Consider the following 24839-nt stretch of genomic DNA (forward strand, 5'->3'; position numbering starts at 1 on the left):
TTACATCTCACTATCTTACCGTTGGCTTTGAACGCACAGGCATATTTACACAGAAATACCAAATTTAGGGGGGGTTTCGACTCTAACCCCAGTTAAGCCTGTAACTATGCTCATTGAGACCACCATCCAACACAACATTTCCCATAGTAGAATACTTATTCCAACATAGAATTTTTCCTTTCTTGGTACGTTCTCCTTAGTATGGTGTGCTTGCTTAACCATTTTTGTCAAATATTTTCTATCAGTGAAGTATATTTTGCACTCAAGTAAGTGGAATATTACATTAGTTCTTTGAAGGAGATCTGAACCCTAACCCTAACCAGTGCAAACCCAAAGCTAGGGTTAAGGTTAGGATTCCAGAAAAAGGTAGGTACTTTTTGATGGCATGGCTGTGTTTTAGGACAGAAATGATATTTAGGAAAAGCGTTATTTTAATGATATCTTCAAAAAAATTTTCTTCCATATATTGGTACTCTGCATGGCTCAAAAAGGAAATTTGACAAAATTGCCCTGAAGGTAAAAGTTTGAAAAAACTGTTAGTACATCTCACTATCTTACCGTTGGCTTTGAACGCACATGCATATTTACACAGAAATACCAAATTTAGGGGGGGTTTCGACTCTAACCCCAGTTAAGCCTGTAACTATGCTCATTGAGACCACCATCCAACACAACATTTCCGATAGTAGAATACTTGTTCCAACATAGAATTTTTCCTTTCTTGGTACGTTCTCCTTAGTATGGTGTGCTTGCTTAACCATTTTTGACAAATATTTTCTATCAGTGAAGTATATTTTGCACTCAAGTGAGTGGAATATTACATTAGTTCTTTGAAGGAGATCTGAACCCTAACCCTAACCAGTGCAAACCCCAAGCTAGGGTTAGGGTTAGGATTCCAGCAAAAGGTAGGTACTTTTTGATGGCATGGCTGTGTTTTAGGACAGAAATGATATTTAGGAAAAACGTTATTTTAATGATATCTTCAAAAAAAATTTCTTCCATATATTAGTACTCTGCATTGCTCAAAAAGGAAATTTGACAAAATTGCCCTGAAGGTAAAAGTTTGAAAAAGCTGTTATTACATCTCACTATCTTACCGTTGGCTTTGAACGCACAGGCATATTTACACAGAAATACCAAATTTAGGGGGGGTTTCGACTCTAACCCCAGTTAAGCCTGTAACTATGCTCATTGAGACCACCATCCAACACAACATTTCCCATAGTAGAATACTTATTCCAACATAGAATTTTTCCTTTCTTGGTACGTTCTCCTTAGTATGGTGTGCTTGCTTAACCATTTTTGACAAATATTTTCTATCAGTGAAGTATATTTTGCACTCAAGTGAGTGGAATATTACATTAGTTCTTTGAAGGAGATCTGAACCCTAACCCTAACCAGTGCAAACCCAAAGCTAGGGTTAGGGTTAGGATTCCAGCAAAAGGTAGGTACTTTTTGATGGCATGGCTGTGTTTTAGGACAGAAATGATATTTAGGAAAAGCGTTATTTTAATGATATCTTCAAAAAAAATTTCTTCCATATATTGGTACTCTGCATTGCTCAAAAAGGAAATTTGACAAAATTGCCCTGAAGGTAAAAGTTTGAAAAAACTGTTAGTACATCTCACTATCTTACCGTTGGCTTTGAACACACATGCATATTTACACAGAAATACCAAATTTAGGGGGGGTTTCGACTCTAACCCCAGTTAAGCCTGAAACTATGCTCATTGAGACCACCATCCAACACAACATTTCCCATAGTAGAATACTTATTCCAACATAGAATTTTTCCTTTCTTGGTACGTTCTCCTTAGTATGGTGTGCTTGCTTAACCATTTTTGACAAATATTTTCTATCAGTGAAGTATATTTTGCACTCAAGTAAGTGGAATATTACATTAGTTCTTTGAAGGAGATCTGAACCCTAACCCTAACCAGTGCAAACCCAAAGCTAGGGTTAAGGTTAGGATTCCAGCAAAAGGTAGGTACTTTTTGATGGCATGGCTGTGTTTTAGGACAGAAATGATATTTAGGAAAAGCGTTATTTTAATGATATCTTCAAAAAAATTTTCTTCCATATATTGGTACTCTGCATGGCTCAAAAAGGAAATTTGACAAAATTGCCCTGAAGGTAAAAGTTTGAAAAAACTGTTAGTACATCTCACTATCTTACCGTTGGCTTTGAACGCACATGCATATTTACACAGAAATACCAAATTTAGGGGGGGTTTCGACTCTAACCCCAGTTAAGCCTGTAACTATGCTCATTGAGACCACCATCCAACACAACATTTCCCATAGTAGAATACTTATTCCAACATAGAATTTTTCCTTTCTTGGTACGTTCTCCTTAGTATGGTGTGCTTGCTTAACCATTTTTGTCAAATATTTTCTATCAGTGAAGTATATTTTGCACTCAACTGAGTGGAATATTACATTAGTTCTTTGAAGGAGATCTGAACCCTAACCCTAACCAGTGCAAACCCAAAGCTAGGGTTAGGGTTAGGATTCCAGCAAAAGGTAGGTACTTTTTGATGGCATGGCTGTGTTTTAGGACAGAAATGATATTTAGGAAAAACGTTATTTTAATGATATCTTCAAAAAAAATTTCTTCCATATATTAGTACTCTGCATTGCTCAAAAAGGAAATTCGACAAAATTGCCCTGAAGGTAAAAGTTTGAAAAAACTGTTATTACATCTCACTATCTTACCGTTGGCTTTGAACACACACGCATATTTACACAGAAATACCAAATTTAGGGGGGGTTTCAACTCTAACCCCAGTTAAGCCTGAAACTATGCTTATTGAGACCACCATCCAACACAACATTTCCGATAGTAGAATACTTGTTCCAACATAGAATTTTTCCTTTCTTGGTACGTTCTCCTTAGTATGGTGTGCTTGCTTAACCATTTTTGACAAATATTTTCTATCAGTGAAGTATATTTTGCACTCAAGTGAGTGGAATATTACATTAGTTCTTTGAAGGAGATCTGAACCCTAACCCTAACCAGTGCAAACCCAAAGCTAGGGTTAGGGTTAGGATTCCAGCAAAAGGTAGGTACTTTTTGATGGCATGGCTGTGTTTTAGGACAGAAATGATATTTAGGAAAAGCGTTATTTTAATGATATCTTCAAAAAAATTTTCTTCCATATATTGGTACTCTGCATTGCTCAAAAAGGAAATTTGACAAAATTGCCCTGAAGGTAAAAGTTTGAAAAAACTGTTATTACATCTCACTATCTTACCGTTGGCTTTGAACGCACATGCATATTTACACAGAAATACCAAATTTAGGGGGGGTTTCGACTCTAACCCCAGTTAAGCCTGAAACTATGCTCATTGAGACCACCATCCAACACAACATTTCCGATAGTAGAATACTTGTTCCAACATAGAATTTTTCCTTTCTTGGTACGTTCTCCTTAGTATGGTGTGCTTGCTTAACCATTTTTGACAAATATTTTCTATCAGTGAAGTATATTTTGCACTCAAGTGAGTGGAATATTACATTTGTTCTTTGAAGGAGATCTGAACCCTAACCCTAACCAGTGCAAACCCAAAGCTAGGGTTAGGGTTAGGATTCCAGCAAAAGGTAGGTACTCTTTGATGGCATGACTGTGTTTTAGGACAGAAATGATATTTAGGAAAAGCGTTATTTTAATGATATCTTCAAAAAAATTTTCTTCCATATATTGGTACTCTGCATTGCTCAAAAAGGAAATTTGACAAAATTGCCCTGAAGGTAAAAGTTTGAAAAAACTGTTATTACATCTCACTATCTTTCCGTTGGCTTTGAACGCACATGCATATTTACACAGAAATACCAAATTTAGGGGGGGTTTCAACTCTAACCCCAGTTAAGCCTGAAACTATGCTTATTGAGACCACCATCCAACACAACATTTCCGATAGTAGAATACTTGTTCCAACATAGAATTTTTCCTTTCTTGGTACGTTCTCCTTAGTATGGTGTGCTTGCTTAACCATTTTTGACAAATATTTTCTATCAGTGAAGTATATTTTGCACTCAAGTAAGTGGAATATTACATTAGTTCTTTGAAGGAGATCTGAACCCTAACCCTAACCAGTGCAAACCCAAAGCTAGGGTTAAGGTTAGGATTCCAGCAAAAGGTAGGTACTTTTTGATGGCATGGCTGTGTTTTAGGACAGAAATGATATTTAGGAAAAGCGTTATTTTAATGATATCTTCAAAAAAATTTTCTTCCATATATTGGTACAGATGCAGCCATTCAAAGTGCGCGTCACAGACACGTACCGCAGGTGACGTCGCTCAGTATGACGCAAGATGACGCGTGGCACCGCAGTACGTGATTGGTTGACCGACAGGGGCACTCGTGGTCCGTTGGTCTGTCGTAGAAAGACTTACAGTAAAAACGTCTTTGCTGTGCCCGTTGTAGATATTGAATTTTACCACTGAAGGGAAATCTTAGTAGCTGAGCATAAAAAGAATAGGAGCATACTGTAACGCGTGTGAAGGCCATAAACGATATTAATTTTGGAACATAAACATACAGTATATACTGTAGCTGGTCTTGGTACTTTAAAGAAAAAAATACACACCAGTATTCCATTTCTCCCTAAACATTTTAAGCTTTGAAGTCTTTAACTAACATGATACCGGAGTCAACAAGCATACTTTTAGAATTTGATTAAAAGGGAATATAATATGGAATCGCGTATCTAAAGAATTTAATAACGGTATTCGTGTGCTGCGACAGGGCTGTGTAGGGCTTTTTCGCCTGCCTGTTCATGCGAGCTGTCTTCTAGCCGACTGGTCTAGGTGCGTGACTAGCAACTGGGAGGTTGTGTGATCGAATCCAGCTGGTGCCGGACTTTTCTTTTAACAAACATTTCTTCGAAAAAATAGAATAGCGATATTATGGACAATAAATTGACTTTTATATTTCAAAATATCGCAACATGAACGATATTTGCGATATTTTGAACATATCTTCCCTTCTGACAGCGGTTCCTCCTTCTATTGTGTGTGTGTGTGCAACAGAGTAAATTTTTATAGAGAAATGGAGGCTGGACAGTATGCGTTACAATATAAACATTTATATTGATTTAAATCGTGTTCTGATTTAAATCGCAAACGCGTGTTTAATTATGTGTTTTTTAATCATAATCAGGCTAATGCATTTCTACATTTTCTGTATGAACCAGCTTAGAGGTTCATACAGAAAGACAGCTTGTGTTTAAATTGAGTGTAAGGTAATTTATGCTTCTAAAGTCATGGTCAGCATTTATTATTGTACTGTGCTGTAAACTTTTTCTGTGCCTAGTCACATTATTTTATAGCGTTTTTATTGCGTTATTAAATCCGGTGGCGCTGTGTGTTAGAGTAGTTTCCTGACTCCCTTGTCACATGGTCTGTGATTGAATCCCATAGAACTATGACTTTATTTTTTAACAAACATTTCTTTGAAAAAATGAAACGTTTCCCTTGGTCAGAGATTAAATAAAACCTCACTCGCACCAAACAAATTTATATTTCTAAATATCACAAAATACGTTCATTGTCTTCCAATCGAGTCGAGTTGACATTGGAAGCCTGCCACACCCGGACTGTTAAACCAACGCATTAGCACGTCAAAGCCCATCGAGGGTATTGAGCCAGTATTGCCTTTAGTATTCCCCCCTCTCCCCTCAATTCAATTCAATTCAAGGTGTTTTATTTGCATGACAGATGGGTACAAGCAGTGTTGGGTATGTATATTGTAACGCTTACGGCAGACAGGCACTGTGTAAGAGCCGGCGCACCAGAGCAGCGCACCGAGGGAGCGTCTGCATTTCTAACTTAGTTTTTAAAATTAGTCAAGCAATATGAAGCATCTCCTTTTACTTAGTGCCTGAGCATAAAAAGAATAGGAGCATACTGCAACGCGTGTGAAGTCCATAAACGATATTAATTTTGGAACTTAAACATACAGTATATGGCTGGTCTCGGTACTTTAAAGAAAACATACACACCAGTATTCCATTTCTCCTAAACATTTTAAGCATCGAAGTCTTTAACTAACGCGATACCGGAGTCAACAAGCATACTTTTAGAATTTGATTAAAAGGGAATATAATATGGAATCGCGTATCTCAAGAAATTAATAACGATATAATTATATTCATGTTGCAAAAGAACTGCAACGGACATAAAAACTCCCTTGCTTTTAACAGAGCGTTCCATAATTTCTAACTACGAAAATGCCAGGTGAAAGGATTTGTAAACATATTTTGTTAAAGCAAGTCAGAACCCATTCAGAGCCTACATTACATTTTAGCGTTTCATTCTGAGCAGAAGACCCTCACACCTGAAGAAGGGGGAGGTGTTTTTCGCTGGAAATCTCGCCTGCTTCTACTTTACAACCGGAGTGCTGGCTGTGACGAATTAAACCGGTATTACAGGTTACAATCACAGACCATGTGACATGGGAGTCAGGAAACTAACACAGCGCCACCAGATTTGATAACGCTATGAAAACGCTATAAAATAATGTGACTAGGCACAGAACAAGTTTACAGCACAGTACAAAAATGCTGACCATGACTTTAGAAGCATAAATTGCCTTACACTCAATTTAAACACAAGCTGTCTTTAGCCCTCTAAGGTGGTTCATACAGAAATGTAGAGATCCAGGCTCAGAACACACAGCTTCATTAGCGAATACATATGCAGGACAACTAGAGAAGACGTTTTACAGAGGATGGATTTTTAGAAACATCCCATCAGTGACATCACTGAAGTCAACTCCTAGGTACTGTAACTGTCGTGTGGATAGTTTCACAAGAATCAGACAAAGGTTTAAGCATCGCTTGTTCTAGATAAAACTGCAAAAAAAAACAACAACCCATAATGTACTTCTTTGCGGCTCTGTTTGCCCAAATCATATATTCACAACGTGAAATCTAGAAAATAATATTACGTAACCAAAATCCGCAATATGGAAACAGAACCTGTGTAATTGTTGATAGATGATGTACTCGTAACATTTTTTCAAGACGAACTACAACATTTAAAAAATGACTTGTATGTACTTGATATCTCTAATCAATCCACGGGTCCCAGCACGAAACGAAAGTAAAACGCATACCGTTTCGCGCTTCTTATTAGTTGCTCAAAAGTAATTTGACCGTATGAAATGCATAATATAAACCTAGAAACATATACGTGAGTAGTACTTAAGCACTGTAGTATCGGTGTTAAGACATACCTCTCAAATACTGTAAATCAAGTTAAAAATATCTCAAGATTCTGGTCATAATGAAACCATGTTTCGTGTATGTTTTCTTTAAAGTACCGAGACCAGCCATATACTGTATGTTTATGTTCCAAAATTAATATCGTTTATGGCCTTCACACGCGTTGCAGTATGCTCCTATTGTTTTTATGCTCAGCTACTAAGATTTCCCTTCAGTGGTAAAATTAGATATGAATATTCAATACTTAAACGGGCACAGTTAAGACATTAAATATACATATACATACTGTATACAGTACAGTTTGCATACGGTAATATGTTTATGTCCCTAAATCAATCTCTTTTATGAGCATGTGAAAGGCATGGTGAATCACTGTACTTTGCATGATTGGAAAAAAATGCGTGATTGCGAAATGCTGTGGCGTTACTTTTACAAAGACGGTCAATGAAAAAAAGAATGTGGACCAGGGCAATACTTTGAGTTTACAGCTTGTCCAAGGTCATTTATTATTAATACTATTATTAATATCTTCGTTAAAGACTTTGATGGCTACAGCTCAAACATGAGAGGTTGAGCTTTATTAGCTCCACCTTGCGGAAATTCCGGATACTATTATTTTGCTAGCGGTATTTACCGGTAACTCGCGGTATTTACCGGTAGCTTGCGGTAGACTGCGTACAGCGTACCGGAAAATAATGCGGTATCGCCCGCGCATTTTGAATGGCTGCATCTGTACTCTGCATTGCTCAAAAAGGAAATTTGACAAAATTGCCCTGAAGGTAAAAGTTTGAAAAAACTGTTATTACATCTCACTATCTTACCGTTGGCTTTGAACGCACATGCATATTTACACAGAAATACCAAATTTAGGGGGGGTTTCAACTCTAACCCCAGTTAAGCCTGAAACTATGCTTATTGAGACCACCATCCAACACAACATTTCCGATAGTAGAATACTTGTTCCAACATAGAATTTTTCCTTTCTTGGTACGTTCTCCTTAGTATGGTGTGCTTGCTTAACCATTTTTGTCAAATATTTTCTATCAGTGAAGTATATTTTGCACTCAAGTGAGTGGAATATTACATTAGTTCTTTGAAGGAGATCTGAACCCTAACCCTAACCAGTGCAAACCCAAAGCTAGGGTTAGGGTTAGGATTCCAGCAAAAGGTAGGTACTTTTTGATGGCATGGCTGTGTTTTAGGACAGAAATGATATTTAGGAAAAGCGTTATTTTAATGATATCTTCAAAAAAATTTTCTTCCATATATTGGTACTCTGCATGGCTCAAAAAGGAAATTTGACAAAATTGCCCTGAAGGTAAAAGTTTGAAAAAACTGTTAGTACATCTCACTATCTTACCGTTGGCTTTGAACGCACATGCATATTTACACAGAAATACCAAATTTAGGGGGGGTTTCGACTCTAACCCCAGTTAAGCCTGAAACTATGCTCATTGAGACCACCATCCAACACAACATTTCCGATAGTAGAATACTTGTTCCAACATAGAATTTTTCCTTTCTTGGTACGTTCTCCTTAGTATGGTGTGCTTGCTTAACCATTTTTGACAAATATTTTCTATCAGTGAAGTATATTTTGCACTCAAGTAAGTGGAATATTACATTAGTTCTTTGAAGGAGATCTGAACCCTAACCCTAACCAGTGCAAACCCAAAGCTAGGGTTAAGGTTAGGATTCCAGCAAAAGGTAGGTACTTTTTGATGGCATGGCTGTGTTTTAGGACAGAAATGATATTTAGGAAAAGCGTTATTTTAATGATATCTTCAAAAAAATTTTCTTCCATTTATTGGTACTCTGCATGGCTCAAAAAGGAAATTTGACAAAATTGCCCTGAAGGTAAAAGTTTGAAAAAACTGTTAGTACATCTCACTATCTTACCGTTGGCTTTGAACGCACATGCATATTTACACAGAAATACCAAATTTAGGGGGGGTTTCGACTCTAACCCCAGTTAAGCCTGAAACTATGCTTATTGAGACCATCATCCAACACAACATTTCCGATAGTAGAATACTTGTTCCAAAATAGAATTTTTCCTTTCTTGGTACGTTCTCCTTAGTATGGTGTGCTTGCTTAACCATTGTTGACAAATATTTTCTATCAGTGAAGTATATTTTGCACTCAAGTGAGTGGAATATTACATTAGTTCTTTGAAGGAGATCTGAACCCTAACCCTAACCAGTGCAAACCCAAAGCTAGGGTTAGGGTTAGGATTCCAGCAAAAGGTAGGTACTTTTTGATGGCATGGCTGTGTTTTAGGACAGAAATGATATTTAGGAAAAGCATTATTTTAATGATATCTTCAAAAAAATTTTCTTCCATATATTGGGACTCTGCATTGCTCAAAAAGGAAATTTGACAAAATTGCCCTGAAGGTAAAAGTTTGAAAAAACTGTTAGTACATCTCACTATCTTACCGTTGGCTTTGAACGCACATGCATATTTACACAGAAATACCAAATTTAGGGGGGGTTTCGACTCTAACCCCAGTTAAGCCTGAAACTATGCTCATTGAGACCACCATCCAACACAACATTTCCGATAGTAGAATACTTGTTCCAACATAGAATTTTTCCTTTCTTGGTACGTTCTCCTTAGTATGGTGTGCTTGCTTAACCATTTTTGACAAATATTTTCTATCAGTGAAGTATATTTTGCACTCAAGTGAGTGGAATATTACATTAGTTCTTTGAAGGAGATCTGAACCCTAACCCTAACCAGTGCAAACCCCAAGCTAGGGTTAGGGTTAGGATTCCAGCAAAAGGTAGGTACTTTTTGATGGCATGGCTGTGTTTTAGGACAGAAATGATATTTAGGAAAAACGTTATTTTAATGATATCTTCAAAAAAAATTTCTTCCATATATTAGTACTCTGCATTGCTCAAAAAGGAAATTTGACAAAATTGCCCTGAAGGTAAAAGTTTGAAAAAACTGTTATTACATCTCACTATCTTACCGTTGGCTTTGAACGCACAGGCATATTTACACAGAAATACCAAATTTAGGGGGGGTTTCGACTCTAACCCCAGTTAAGCCTGTAACTATGCTCATTGAGACCACCATCCAACACAACATTTCCGATAGTAGAATACTTGTTCCAACATAGAATTTTTCCTTTCTTGGTACGTTCTCCTTAGTATGGTGTGCTTGCTTAACCATTTTTGACAAATATTTTCTATCAGTGAAGTATATTTTGCACTCAAGTGAGTGGAATATTACATTAGTTCTTTGAAGGAGATCTGAACCCTAACCCTAACCAGTGCAAACCCAAAGCTAGGGTTAGGGTTAGGATTCCAGCAAAAGGTAGGTACTTTTTGATGGCATGGCTGTGTTTTAGGACAGAAATGATATTTAGGAAAAACGTTATTTTAATGATATCTTCAAAAAAAATTTCTTCCATATATTAGTACTCTGCATTGCTCAAAAAGGAAATTTGACAAAATTGCCCTGAAGGTAAAAGTTTGAAAAAACTGTTATTACATCTCACTTTCTTACCGTTGGCTTTGAACGCACAGGCATATTTACACAGAAATACCAAATTTAGGGGGGGTTTCGACTCTAACCCCAGTTAAGCCTGTAACTATGCTCATTGAGACCACCATCCAACACAACATTTCCCATAGTAGAATACTTATTCCAACATAGAATTTTTCCTTTCTTGGTACGTTCTCCTTAGTATGGTGTGCTTGCTTAACCATTTTTGTCAAATATTTTCTATCAGTGAAGTATATTTTGCACTCAAGTGAGTGGAATATTACATTAGTTCTTTGAAGGAGATCTGAACCCTAACCCTAACCAGTGCAAACCCAAAGCTAGGGTTAGGGTTAGGATTCCAGCAAAAGGTAGGTACTTTTTGATGGCATGGCTGTGTTTTAGGACAGAAATGATATTTAGGAAAAGCATTATTTTAATGATATCTTCAAAAAAATTTTCTTCCATATATTGGTACTCTGCATTGCTCAAAAAGGAAATTTGACAAAATTGCCCTGAAGGTAAAAGTTTGAAAAAACTGTTAGTCAACTCACTATCTTACCGTTGGCTTTGAACACACATGCATATTTACACAGAAATACCAAATTTAGGGGGGGTTTCGACTCTAACCCCAGTTAAGCCTGAAACTATGCTCATTGAGACCACCATCCAACACAACATTTCCGATAGTAGAATACTTGTTCCAACATAGAATTTTTCCTTTCTTGGTACGTTCTCCTTAGTATGGTGTGCTTGCTTAACCATTTTTGACAAATATTTTCTATCAGTGAAGTATATTTTGCACTCAAGTGAGTGGAATATTACATTAGTTCTTTGAAGGAGATCTGAACCCTAACCCTAACCAGTGCAAACCCCAAGCTAGGGTTAGGGTTAGGATTCCAGCAAAAGGTAGGTACTTTTTGATGGCATGGCTGTGTTTTAGGACAGAAATGATATTTAGGAAAAACGTTATTTTAATGATATCTTCAAAAAAAATTTCTTCCATATATTAGTACTCTGCATTGCTCAAAAAGGAAATTTGACAAAATTGCCCTGAAGGTAAAAGTTTGAAAAAGCTGTTATTACATCTCACTATCTTACCGTTGGCTTTGAACGCACAGGCATATTTACACAGAAATACCAAATTTAGGGGGGGTTTCGACTCTAACCCCAGTTAAGCCTGTAACTATGCTCATTGAGACCACCATCCAACACAACATTTCCCATAGTAGAATACTTATTCCAACATAGAATTTTTCCTTTCTTGGTACGTTCTCCTTAGTATGGTGTGCTTGCTTAACCATTTTTGTCAAATATTTTCTATCAGTGAAGTATATTTTGCACTCAAGTGAGTGGAATATTACATTAGTTCTTTGAAGGAGATCTGAACCCTAACCCTAACCAGTGCAAACCCAAAGCTAGGGTTAGGGTTAGGATTCCAGCAAAAGGTAGGTACTTTTTGATGGCATGGCTGTGTTTTAGGACAGAAATGATATTTAGGAAAAACGTTATTTTAATGATATCTTCAAAAAAAATTTCTTCCATATATTAGTACTCTGCATTGCTCAAAAAGGAAATTTGACAAAATTGCCCTGAAGGTAAAAGTTTGAAAAAACTGTTATTACATCTCACTATCTTACCGTTGGCTTTGAACGCACAGGCATATTTACACAGAAATACCAAATTTAGGGGGGGTTTCGACTCTAACCCCAGTTAAGCCTGTAACTATGCTCATTGAGACCACCATCCAACACAACATTTCCCATAGTAGAATACTTATTCCAACATAGAATTTTTCCTTTCTTGGTACGTTCTCCTTAGTATGGTGTGCTTGCTTAACCATTTTTGTCAAATATTTTCTATCAGTGAAGTATATTTTGCACTCAAGTGAGTGGAATATTACATTAGTTCTTTGAAGGAGATCTGAACCCTAACCCTAACCAGTGCAAACCCAAAGCTAGGGTTAGGGTTAGGATTCCAGCAAAAGGTAGGTACTTTTTGATGGCATGGCTGTGTTTTAGGACAGAAATGATATTTAGGAAAAGCGTTATTTTAATGATATCTTCAAAAAAATTTTCTTCCATATATTGGTACTCTGCATTGCTCAAAAAGGAAATTTGACAAAATTGCCCTGAAGGTAAAAGTTTGAAAAAACTGTTAGTACATCTCACTATCTTACCGTTGGCTTTGAACACACATGCATATTTACACAGAAATACCAAATTTAGGGGGGGTTTCGACTCTAACCCCAGTTAAGCCTGAAACTATGCTCATTGAGACCACCATCCAACACAACATTTCCCATAGTAGAATACTTATTCCAACATAGAATTTTTCCTTTCTTGGTACGTTCTCCTTAGTATGGTGTGCTTGCTTAACCATTTTTGACAAATATTTTCTATCAGTGAAGTATATTTTGCACTCAAGTAAGTGGAATATTACATTAGTTCTTTGAAGGAGATCTGAACCCTAACCCTAACCAGTGCAAACCCAAAGCTAGGGTTAAGGTTAGGATTCCAGAAAAAGGTAGGTACTTTTTGATGGCATGGCTGTGTTTTAGGACAGAAATGATATTTAGGAAAAGCGTTATTTTAATGATATCTTCAAAAAAATTTTCTTCCATATATTGGTACTCTGCATGGCTCAAAAAGGAAATTTGACAAAATTGCCCTGAAGGTAAAAGTTTGAAAAAACTGTTAGTACATCTCACTATCTTACCGTTGGCTTTGAACGCACATGCATATTTACACAGAAATACCAAATTTAGGGGGGGTTTCGACTCTAACCCCAGTTAAGCCTGTAACTATGCTCATTGAGACCACCATCCAACACAACATTTCCGATAGTAGAATACTTGTTCCAACATAGAATTTTTCCTTTCTTGGTACGTTCTCCTTAGTATGGTGTGCTTGCTTAACCATTTTTGACAAATATTTTCTATCAGTGAAGTATATTTTGCACTCAAGTGAGTGGAATATTACATTAGTTCTTTGAAGGAGATCTGAACCCTAACCCTAACCAGTGCAAACCCCAAGCTAGGGTTAGGGTTAGGATTCCAGCAAAAGGTAGGTACTTTTTGATGGCATGGCTGTGTTTTAGGACAGAAATGATATTTAGGAAAAACGTTATTTTAATGATATCTTCAAAAAAAATTTCTTCCATATATTAGTACTCTGCATTGCTCAAAAAGGAAATTTGACAAAATTGCCCTGAAGGTAAAAGTTTGAAAAAGCTGTTATTACATCTCACTATCTTACCGTTGGCTTTGAACGCACAGGCATATTTACACAGAAATACCAAATTTAGGGGGGGTTTCGACTCTAACCCCAGTTAAGCCTGTAACTATGCTCATTGAGACCACCATCCAACACAACATTTCCCATAGTAGAATACTTATTCCAACATAGAATTTTTCCTTTCTTGGTACGTTCTCCTTAGTATGGTGTGCTTGCTTAACCATTTTTGACAAATATTTTCTATCAGTGAAGTATATTTTGCACTCAAGTGAGTGGAATATTACATTAGTTCTTTGAAGGAGATCTGAACCCTAACCCTAACCAGTGCAAACCCAAAGCTAGGGTTAGGGTTAGGATTCCAGCAAAAGGTAGGTACTTTTTGATGGCATGGCTGTGTTTTAGGACAGAAATGATATTTAGGAAAAGCGTTATTTTAATGATATCTTCAAAAAAATTTTCTTCCATATATTGGTACTCTGCATTGCTCAAAAAGGAAATTTGACAAAATTGCCCTGAAGGTAAAAGTTTGAAAAAACTGTTAGTACATCTCACTATCTTACCGTTGGCTTTGAACACACATGCATATTTACACAGAAATACCAAATTTAGGGGGGGTTTCGACTCTAACCCCAGTTAAGCCTGAAACTATGCTCATTGAGACCACCATCCAACACAACATTTCCCATAGTAGAATACTTATTCCAACATAGAATTTTTCCTTTCTTGGTACGTTCTCCTTAGTATGGTGTGCTTGCTTAACCATTTTTGACAAATATTTTCTATCAGTGAAGTATATTTTGCACTCAAGTAAGTGGAATATTACATTAGTTCTTTGAAGGAGATCTGAACCCTAACCCTAACCAGTGCAAACCCAAAGCTAGGGTTAAGGTTAGGATTCCAGCAAAAGGTAGGTACTTTTTGATGGCATGGCTGTGTTTTAGGACAGAAATGATATTTAGGAAAAGCGTTATTTTAATGATATCTTCAAAAAAATTTTCTTCCATATATTGGTACTCTGCATGGCTCAAAAAGGAAATTTGACAAAATTGCCCTGAAGGTAAAAGTTTGAAAAAACTGTTAGTACATCTCACTATCTTACCGTTGGCTTTGAACGCACATGCATATTTACACAGAAATACCAAATTTAGGGGGGGTTTCGACTCTAACCCCAGTTAAGCCTGTAACTATGCTCATTGAGACCACCATCCAACACAACATTTCCGATAGTAGAATACTTGTTCCAACATAGAATTTTTCCTTTCTTGGTACGTTCTCCTTAGTATGGTGTGCTTGCTTAACCATTTTTGACAAATATTTTCTATCAGTGAAGTATATTTTGCACTCAAGTGAGTGGAATATTACATTAGTTCTTTGAAGGAGATCTGAACCCTAACCCTAACCAGTGCAAACCCAAAGCTAGGGTTAGGGTTAGGATTCCAGCAAAAGGTAGGTACTTTTTGATGGCATGGCTGTGTTTTAGGACAGAAATGATATTTAGGAAAAGCGTTATTTTAATGATATCTTCAAAAAAATTTTCTTCCATATATTGGTACTCTGCATGGCTCAAAAAGGAAATTTGACAAAATTGCCCTGAAGGTAAAAGTTTGAAAAAACTGTTAGTACATCTCACTATCTTACCGTTGGCTTTGAACGCACATGCATATTTACACAGAAATACCAAATTTAGGGGGGGTTTCGACTCTAACCCCAGTTAAGCCTGAAACTATGCTCATTGAGACCACCATCCAACACAACATTTCCGATAGTAGAATACTTGTTCCAACATAGAATTTTTCCTTTCTTGGTACGTTCTCCTTAGTATGGTGTGCTTGCTTAACCATTTTTGACAAATATTTTCTATCAGTGAAGTATATTTTGCACTCAAGTGAGTGGAATATTACATTAGTTCTTTGAAGGAGATCTGAACCCTAACCCTAACCAGTGCAAACCCCAAGCTAGGGTTAGGGTTAGGATTCCAGCAAAAGGTAGGTACTTTTTGATGGCATGGCTGTGTTTTAGGACAGAAATGATATTTAGGAAAAACGTTATTTTAATGATATCTTCAAAAAAAATTTCTTCCATATATTAGTACTCTGCATTGCTCAAAAAGGAAATTTGACAAAATTGCCCTGAAGGTAAAAGTTTGAAAAAGCTGTTATTACATCTCACTATCTTACCGTTGGCTTTGAACGCACAGGCATATTTACACAGAAATACCAAATTTAGGGGGGGTTTCGACTCTAACCCCAGTTAAGCCTGTAACTATGCTCATTGAGACCACCATCCAACACAACATTTCCCATAGTAGAATACTTATTCCAACATAGAATTTTTCCTTTCTTGGTACGTTCTCCTTAGTATGGTGTGCTTGCTTAACCATTTTTGTCAAATATTTTCTATCAGTGAAGTATATTTTGCACTCAAGTGAGTGGAATATTACATTAGTTCTTTGAAGGAGATCTGAACCCTAACCCTAACCAGTGCAAACCCAAAGCTAGGGTTAGGGTTAGGATTCCAGCAAAAGGTAGGTACTTTTTGATGGCATGGCTGTGTTTTAGGACAGAAATGATATTTAGGAAAAACGTTATTTTAATGATATCTTCAAAAAAAATTTCTTCCATATATTAGTACTCTGCATTGCTCAAAAAGGAAATTTGACAAAATTGCCCTGAAGGTAAAAGTTTGAAAAAACTGTTATTACATCTCACTATCTTACCGTTGGCTTTGAACGCACAGGCATATTTACACAGAAATACCAAATTTAGGGGGGGTTTCGACTCTAACCCCAGTTAAGCCTGTAACTATGCTCATTGAGACCACCATCCAACACAACATTTCCCATAGTAGAATACTTATTCCAACATAGAATTTTTCCTTTCTTGGTACGTTCTCCTTAGTATGGTGTGCTTGCTTAACCATTTTTGTCAAATATTTTCTATCAGTGAAGTATATTTTGCACTCAAGTGAGTGGAATATTACATTAGTTCTTTGAAGGAGATCTGAACCCTAACCCTAACCAGTGCAAACCCAAAGCTAGGGTTAGGGTTAGGATTCCAGCAAAAGGTAGGTACTTTTTGATGGCATGGCTGTGTTTTAGGACAGAAATGATATTTAGGAAAAGCGTTATTTTAATGATATCTTCAAAAAAATTTTCTTCCATATATTGGTACTCTGCATTGCTCAAAAAGGAAATTTGACAAAATTGCCCTGAAGGTAAAAGTTTGAAAAAACTGTTAGTACATCTCACTATCTTACCGTTGGCTTTGAACACACATGCATATTTACACAGAAATACCAAATTTAGGGGGGGTTTCGACTCTAACCCCAGTTAAGCCTGAAACTATGCTCATTGAGACCACCATCCAACACAACATTTCCCATAGTAGAATACTTATTCCAACATAGAATTTTTCCTTTCTTGGTACGTTCTCCTTAGTATGGTGTGCTTGCTTAACCATTTTTGACAAATATTTTCTATCAGTGAAGTATATTTTGCACTCAAGTAAGTGGAATATTACATTAGTTCTTTGAAGGAGATCTGAACCCTAACCCTAACCAGTGCAAACCCAAAGCTAGGGTTAAGGTTAGGATTCCAGCAAAAGGTAGGTACTTTTTGATGGCATGGCTGTGTTTTAGGACAGAAATGATATTTAGGAAAAGCGTTATTTTAATGATATCTTCAAAAAAATTTTCTTCCATATATTGGTACTCTGCATGGCTCAAAAAGGAAATTTGACAAAATTGCCCTGAAGGTAAAAGTTTGAAAAAACTGTTAGTACATCTCACTATCTTACCGTTGGCTTTGAACGCACATGCATATTTACACAGAAATACCAAATTTAGGGGGGGTTTCGACTCTAACCCCAGTTAAGCCTGTAACTATGCTCATTGAGACCACCATCCAACACAACATTTCCGATAGTAGAATACTTGTTCCAACATAGAATTTTTCCTTTCTTGGTACGTTCTCCTTAGTATGGTGTGCTTGCTTAACCATTTTTGACAAATATTTTCTATCAGTGAAGTATATTTTGCACTCAAGTGAGTGGAATATTACATTAGTTCTTTGAAGGAGATCTGAACCCTAACCCTAACCAGTGCAAACCCAAAGCTAGGGTTAGGGTTAGGATTCCAGCAAAAGGTAGGTACTTTTTGATGGCATGGCTGTGTTTTAGGACAGAAATGATATTTAGGAAAAGCGTTATTTTAATGATATCTTCAAAAAAATTTTCTTCCATATATTGCTACTCTGCATGGCTCAAAAAGGAAATTTGACAAAATTGCCCTGAAGGTAAAAGTTTGAAAAAACTGTTAGTACATCTCACTATCTTACCGTTGGCTTTGAACGCACATGCATATTTACACAGAAATACCAAATTTAGGGGGGGTTTCGACTCTAACCCCAGTTAAGCCTGAAACTATGCTCATTGAGACCACCATCCAACACAACATTTCCGATAGTAGAATACTTGTTCCAACATAGAATTTTTCCTTTCTTGGTACGTTCTCCTTAGTATGGTGTGCTTGCTTAACCATTTTTGACAAATATTTTCTATCAGTGAAGTATATTTTGCACTCAAGTGAGTGGAATATTACATTAGTTCTTTGAAGGAGATCTGAACCCTAACCCTAACCAGTGCAAACCCCAAGCTAGGGTTAGGGTTAGGATTCCAGCAAAAGGTAGGTACTTTTTGATGGCATGGCTGTGTTTTAGGACAGAAATGATATTTAGGAAAAACGTTATTTTAATGATATCTTCAAAAAAAATTTCTTCCATATATTAGTACTCTGCATTGCTCAAAAAGGAAATTTGACAAAATTGCCCTGAAGGTAAAAGTTTGAAAAAGCTGTTATTACATCTCACTATCTTACCGTTGGCTTTGAACGCACAGGCATATTTACACAGAAATACCAAATTTAGGGGGGGTTTCGACTCTAACCCCAGTTAAGCCTGTAACTATGCTCATTGAGACCACCATCCAACACAACATTTCCCATAGTAGAATACTTATTCCAACATAGAATTTTTCCTTTCTTGGTACGTTCTCCTTAGTATGGTGTGCTTGCTTAACCATTTTTGTCAAATATTTTCTATCAGTGAAGTATATTTTGCACTCAAGTGAGTGGAATATTACATTAGTTCTTTGAAGGAGATCTGAACCCTAACCCTAACCAGTGCAAACCCAAAGCTAGGGTTAGGGTTAGGATTCCAGCAAAAGGTAGGTACTTTTTGATGGCATGGCTGTGTTTTAGGACAGAAATGATATTTAGGAAATGCGTTATTTTAATGATATCTTCAAAAAAATTTTCTTCCATATATTTGTACTCTGCATTGCTCAAAAAGGAAATTTGACAAAATTGCCCTGAAGGTAAAAGTTTGAAAAAACTGTTAGTACATCTCACTATCTTACCGTTGGCTTTGAACGCACATGCATATTTACACAGAAATACCAAATTTAGGGGGGGTTTCAACTCTAACCCCAGTTAAGCCTGAAACTATGCTTATTGAGACCACCATCCAACACAACATTTCCGATAGTAGAATACTTGTTCCAACATAGAATTTTTCCTTTCTTGGTACGTTCTCCTTAGTATGGTGTGCTTGCTTAACCATTTTTGACAAATATTTTCTATCAGTGAAGTATATTTTGCACTCAAGTGAGTGGAATATTACATTAGTTCTTTGAAGGAGATCTGAACCCTAACCCTAACCAGTGCAAACCCAAAGCTAGGGTTAGGGTTAGGATTCCAGCAAAAGGTAGGTACTTTTTGATGGCATGGCTGTGTTTTAGGACAGAAATGATATTTAGGAAAAACGTTATTTTAATGATATCTTCAAAAAAAATTTCTTCCATATATTAGTACTCTGCATTGCTCAAAAAGGAAATTTGACAAAATTGCCCTGAAGGTAAAAGTTTGAAAAAACTGTTATTACATCTCACTATCTTACCGTTGGCTTTGAACACACAGGCATATTTACACAGAAATACCAAATTTAGGGGGGGTTTCGACTCTAACCCCAGTTAAGCCTGTAACTATGCTCATTGAGACCACCATCCAACACAACATTTCCCATAGTAGAATACTTATTCCAACATAGAATTTTTCCTTTCTTGGTACGTTCTCCTTAGTATGGTGTGCTTGCTTAACCATTTTTGACAAATATTTTCTATCAGTGAAGTATATTTTGCACTCAAGTAAGGGGAATATTACATTAGTTCTTTGAAGGAGATCTGAACCCTAACCCTAACCAGTGCAAACCCAAAGCTAGGGTTAAGGTTAGGATTCCAGCAAAAGGTAGGTACTTTTTGATGGCATGGCTGTGTTTTAGGACAGAAATGATATTTAGGAAAAGCGTTATTTTAATGATATCTTCAAAAAAATTTTCTTCCATATATTGGTACTCTGCATGGCTCAAAAAGGAAATTTGACAAAATTGCCCTGAAGGTAAAAGTTTGAAAAAACTGTTAGTACATCTCACTATCTTACCGTTGGCTTTGAACGCACATGCATATTTACACAGAAATACCAAATTTAGGGGGGGTTTCGACTCTAACCCCAGTTAAGCCTGTAACTATGCTCATTGAGACCACCATCCAACACAACATTTCCGATAGTAGAATACTTGTTCCAACATAGAATTTTTCCTTTCTTGGTACGTTCTCCTTAGTATGGTGTGCTTGCTTAACCATTTTTGACAAATATTTTCTATCAGTGAAGTATATTTTGCACTCAAGTGAGTGGAATATTACATTAGTTCTTTGAAGGAGATCTGAACCCTAACCCTAACCAGTGCAAACCCAAAGCTAGGGTTAGGGTTAGGATTCCAGCAAAAGGTAGGTACTTTTTGATGGCATGGCTGTGTTTTAGGACAGAAATGATATTTAGGAAAAGCGTTATTTTAATGATATCTTCAAAAAAATTTTCTTCCATATATTGGTACTCTGCATGGCTCAAAAAGGAAATTTGACAAAATTGCCCTGAAGGTAAAAGTTTGAAAAAACTGTTAGTACATCTCACTATCTTACCGTTGGCTTTGAACGCACATGCATATTTACACAGAAATACCAAATTTAGGGGGGGTTTCGACTCTAACCCCAGTTAAGCCTGAAACTATGCTCATTGAGACCACCATCCAACACAACATTTCCGATAGTAGAATACTTGTTCCAACATAGAATTTTTCCTTTCTTGGTACGTTCTCCTTAGTATGGTGTGCTTGCTCAACCATTTTTGACAAATATTTTCTATCAGTGAAGTATATTTTGCACTCAAGTGAGTGGAATATTACATTAGTTCTTTGAAGGAGATCTGAACCCTAACCCTAACCAGTGCAAACCCAAAGCTAGGGTTAAGGTTAGGATTCCAGCAAAAGGTAGGTACTTTTTGATGGCATGGCTGTGTTTTAGGACAGAAATGATATTTAGGAAAAGCGTTATTTTAATGATATCTTCAAAAAAATTTTCTTCCATATATTGGTACTCTGCATGGCTCAAAAAGGAAATTTGACAAAATTGCCCTGAAGGTAAAAGTTTGAAAAAACTGTTAGTACATCTCACTATCTTACCATTGGCTTTGAACGCACATGCATATTTACACAGAAATACCAAATTTAGGGGGGGTTTCGACTCTATCCCCAGTTAAGCCTGTAACTATGCTCATTGAGACCACCATCCAACACAACATTTCCGATAGTAGAATTCTTGTTCCAACATAGAATTTTTCCTTTCTTGGTACGTTCTCCTTAGTATGGTGTGCTTGCTTAACCATTTTTGACAAATATTTTCTATCAGTGAAGTATATTTTGCACTCAAGTGAGTGGAATATTACATTAGTTCTTTGAAGGAGATCTGAACCCTAACCCTAACCAGTGCAAACCCAAAGCTAGGGTTAGGGTTAGGATTCCAAGAAAAGGTAGGTACTTTTTGATGGCATGGCTGTGTTTTAGGACAGAAATGATATTTAGGAAAATCGTTATTTTAATGATATCTTCAAAAAAATTTTCTTCCATATATTGGTACTCTGCATTGCTCAAAAAGGAAATTTGACAAAATTGCCCTGAAGGTAAAAGTTTGAAAAAACTGTTATTACATCTCACTATCTTACCGTTGGCTTTAAACGCACATGCATATTTACACAGAAATACCAAATTTAGGGGGGGTTTCGACTCTAACCCCAGTTAAGCCTGAAACTATGCTCATTGAGACCACCATCCAACACAACATTTCCGATAGTAGAATACTTGTTCCAACATAGAATTTTTCCTTTCTTGGTACGTTCTCCTTAGTATGGTGTGCTTGCTTAACCATTTTTGACAAATATTTTCTATCAGTGAAGTATATTTTGCACTCAAGTGAGTAGAATATTACACTAGTTCTTTGAAGGAGATCTGAACCCTAACCCTAACCAGTGCAAACCCAAAGCTAGGGTTAGGGTTAGGATTCCAGCAAAAGGTAGGTACTTTTTGATGGCATGGCTGTGTTTTAGGACAGAAATGATATTTAGGAAAAACGTTATTTTAATGATATCTTCAAAAAAAATTTCTTCCATATATTAGTACTCTGCATTGCTCAAAAAGGAAATTTGACAAAATTGCCCTGAAGGTAAAAGTTTGAAAAAACTGTTATTACATCTCACTATCTTACCGTTGGCTTTGAACGCACATGCATATTTACACAGAAATACCAAATTTAGGGGGGGTTTCGACTCTAACCCCAGTTAAGCCTGTAACTATGCTCATTGAGACCACCATCCAACACAACATTTCCCATAGTAGAATACTTATTCCAACATAGAATTTTTCCTTTCTTGGTACGTTCTCCTTAGTATGGTGTGCTTGCTTAACCATTTTTGACAAATATTTTCTATCAGTGAAGTATATTTTGCACTCAAGTGAGTGGAATATTACATTAGTTCTTTGAAGGAGATCTGAACCCTAGTCCTAACCAGTGCAAACCCAAAGCTAGGGTTAGGGTTAGGATTCCATCAAAAGGTAGGTACTTTGTGATGGCATGGCTGTGTTTTAGGACAGAAATGATATTTAGGAAAAGCGTTATTTTAATGATATCTTCAAAAACATTTTCTTCCATATATTGGTACTCTGCATTGCTCAAAAAGGAAATTTGACAAAATTGCCCTGAAGGTAAAAGTTTGAAAAAACTGTTATTACATCTCACTATCTTACCGTTGGCTTTGAACGCACATGCATATTTACACAGAAATACCAAATTTAGGGGGGGTTTCGACTCTAACCCTAGTTAAGCCTGAAACTATGCTCATTGAGACCACCATCCAACACAACATTTCCGATAGTAGAATACTTGTTCCAACATAGAATTTTTCCTTTCTTGGTACGTTCTCCTTAGTATGGTGTGCTTGCTTAACCATTTTTGACAAATATTTTCTATCAGTGAAGTATATTTTGCACTCAAGTGAGTGGAATATTACATTAGTTCTTTGAAGGAGATCTGAACCCTAGTCCTAACCAGTGCAAACCCAAAGCTAGGGTTAGGGTTAGGATTCCAGCAAAAGGTAGGTACTTTGTGATGGCATGGCTGTGTTTTAGGACAGAAATGATATTTAGGAAAAGCGTTATTTTAATGATATCTTCAAAAAAATTTTCTTCCATATATTGGTACTCTGCATTGCTCAAAAAGGAAATTTGACAAAATTGCCCTGAAGGTAAAAGTTTGAAAAAACTGTTAGTACATCTCACTATCTTACCGTTGGCTTTGAACGCACATGCATATTTACACAGAAATACCAAATTTAGGGGGGGTTTCGACTCTATCCCCAGTTAAGCCTGTAACTATGCTCATTGAGACCACCATCCAACACAACATTTCCGATAGTAGAATACTTGTTCCAACATAGAATTTTTCCTTTCTTGGTACGTTCTCCTTAGTATGGTGTGCTTGCTTAACCATTTTTGACAAATATTTTCTATCAGTGAAGTATATTTTGCACTCAAGTAAGTGGAATATTACATTAGTTCTTTGAAGGAGATCTGAACCCTAACCCTAACCAGTGCAAACCCAAAGCTAGGGTTAAGGTTAGGATTCCAGCAAAAGGTAGGTAGTTTTTGATGGCATGGCTGTGTTTTAGGACAGAAATGATATTTAGGAAAAGCGTTATTTTAATGATATCTTCAAAAAAAATTTCATCCATATATTAGTACTCTGCATTGCTCAAAAAGGAAATTTGACAAAATTGCCCTGAAGGTAAAAGTTTGAAAAAACTGTTATTACATCTCACTATCTTACCGTTGGCTTTGAACGCACATGCATATTTACACAGAAATACCAAATTTAGGGGGGGTTTCGACTCTAACCCCAGTTAAGCCTGAAACTATGCTCATTGAGACCACCATCCAACACAACATTTCCGATAGTAGAATACTTGTTCCAACATAGAATTTTTCCTTTCTTGGTACGTTCTCCTTAGTATGGTGTGCTTGCTTAACCATTTTTGACAAATATTTTCTATCAGTGAAGTATATTTTGCACTCAAGTAAGTGGAATATTACATTAGTTCTTTGAAGGAGATCTGAACCCTAACCCTAACCAGTGCAAACCCAAAGCTAGGGTTAGGGTTAGGATTCCAGCAAAAGGTAGGTACTTTTTGATGGCATGGCTGTGTTTTAGGACAGAAATGATATTTAGGAAAAGCGTTATTTTAATGATATCTTCAAAAAAATTTTCTTCCATATATTGGTACTCTGCATTGCTCAAAAAGGAAATTTGACAAAATTGCCCTGAAGGTAAAAGTTTGAAAAAACTGTTAGTACATCTCACTATCTTACCGTTGGCTTTGAACGCACATGCATATTTACACAGAAATACCAAATTTAGGGGGGGTTTCGACTCTAACCCCAGTTAAGCCTGTA

Source organism: Atractosteus spatula, chromosome 14 (genome assembly GCF_055471065.1).
Source record: "Atractosteus spatula isolate fAtrSpa1 chromosome 14, fAtrSpa1.hap1, whole genome shotgun sequence".
Classification (NCBI taxonomy): Eukaryota; Metazoa; Chordata; class Actinopteri; order Semionotiformes; family Lepisosteidae; genus Atractosteus; species Atractosteus spatula.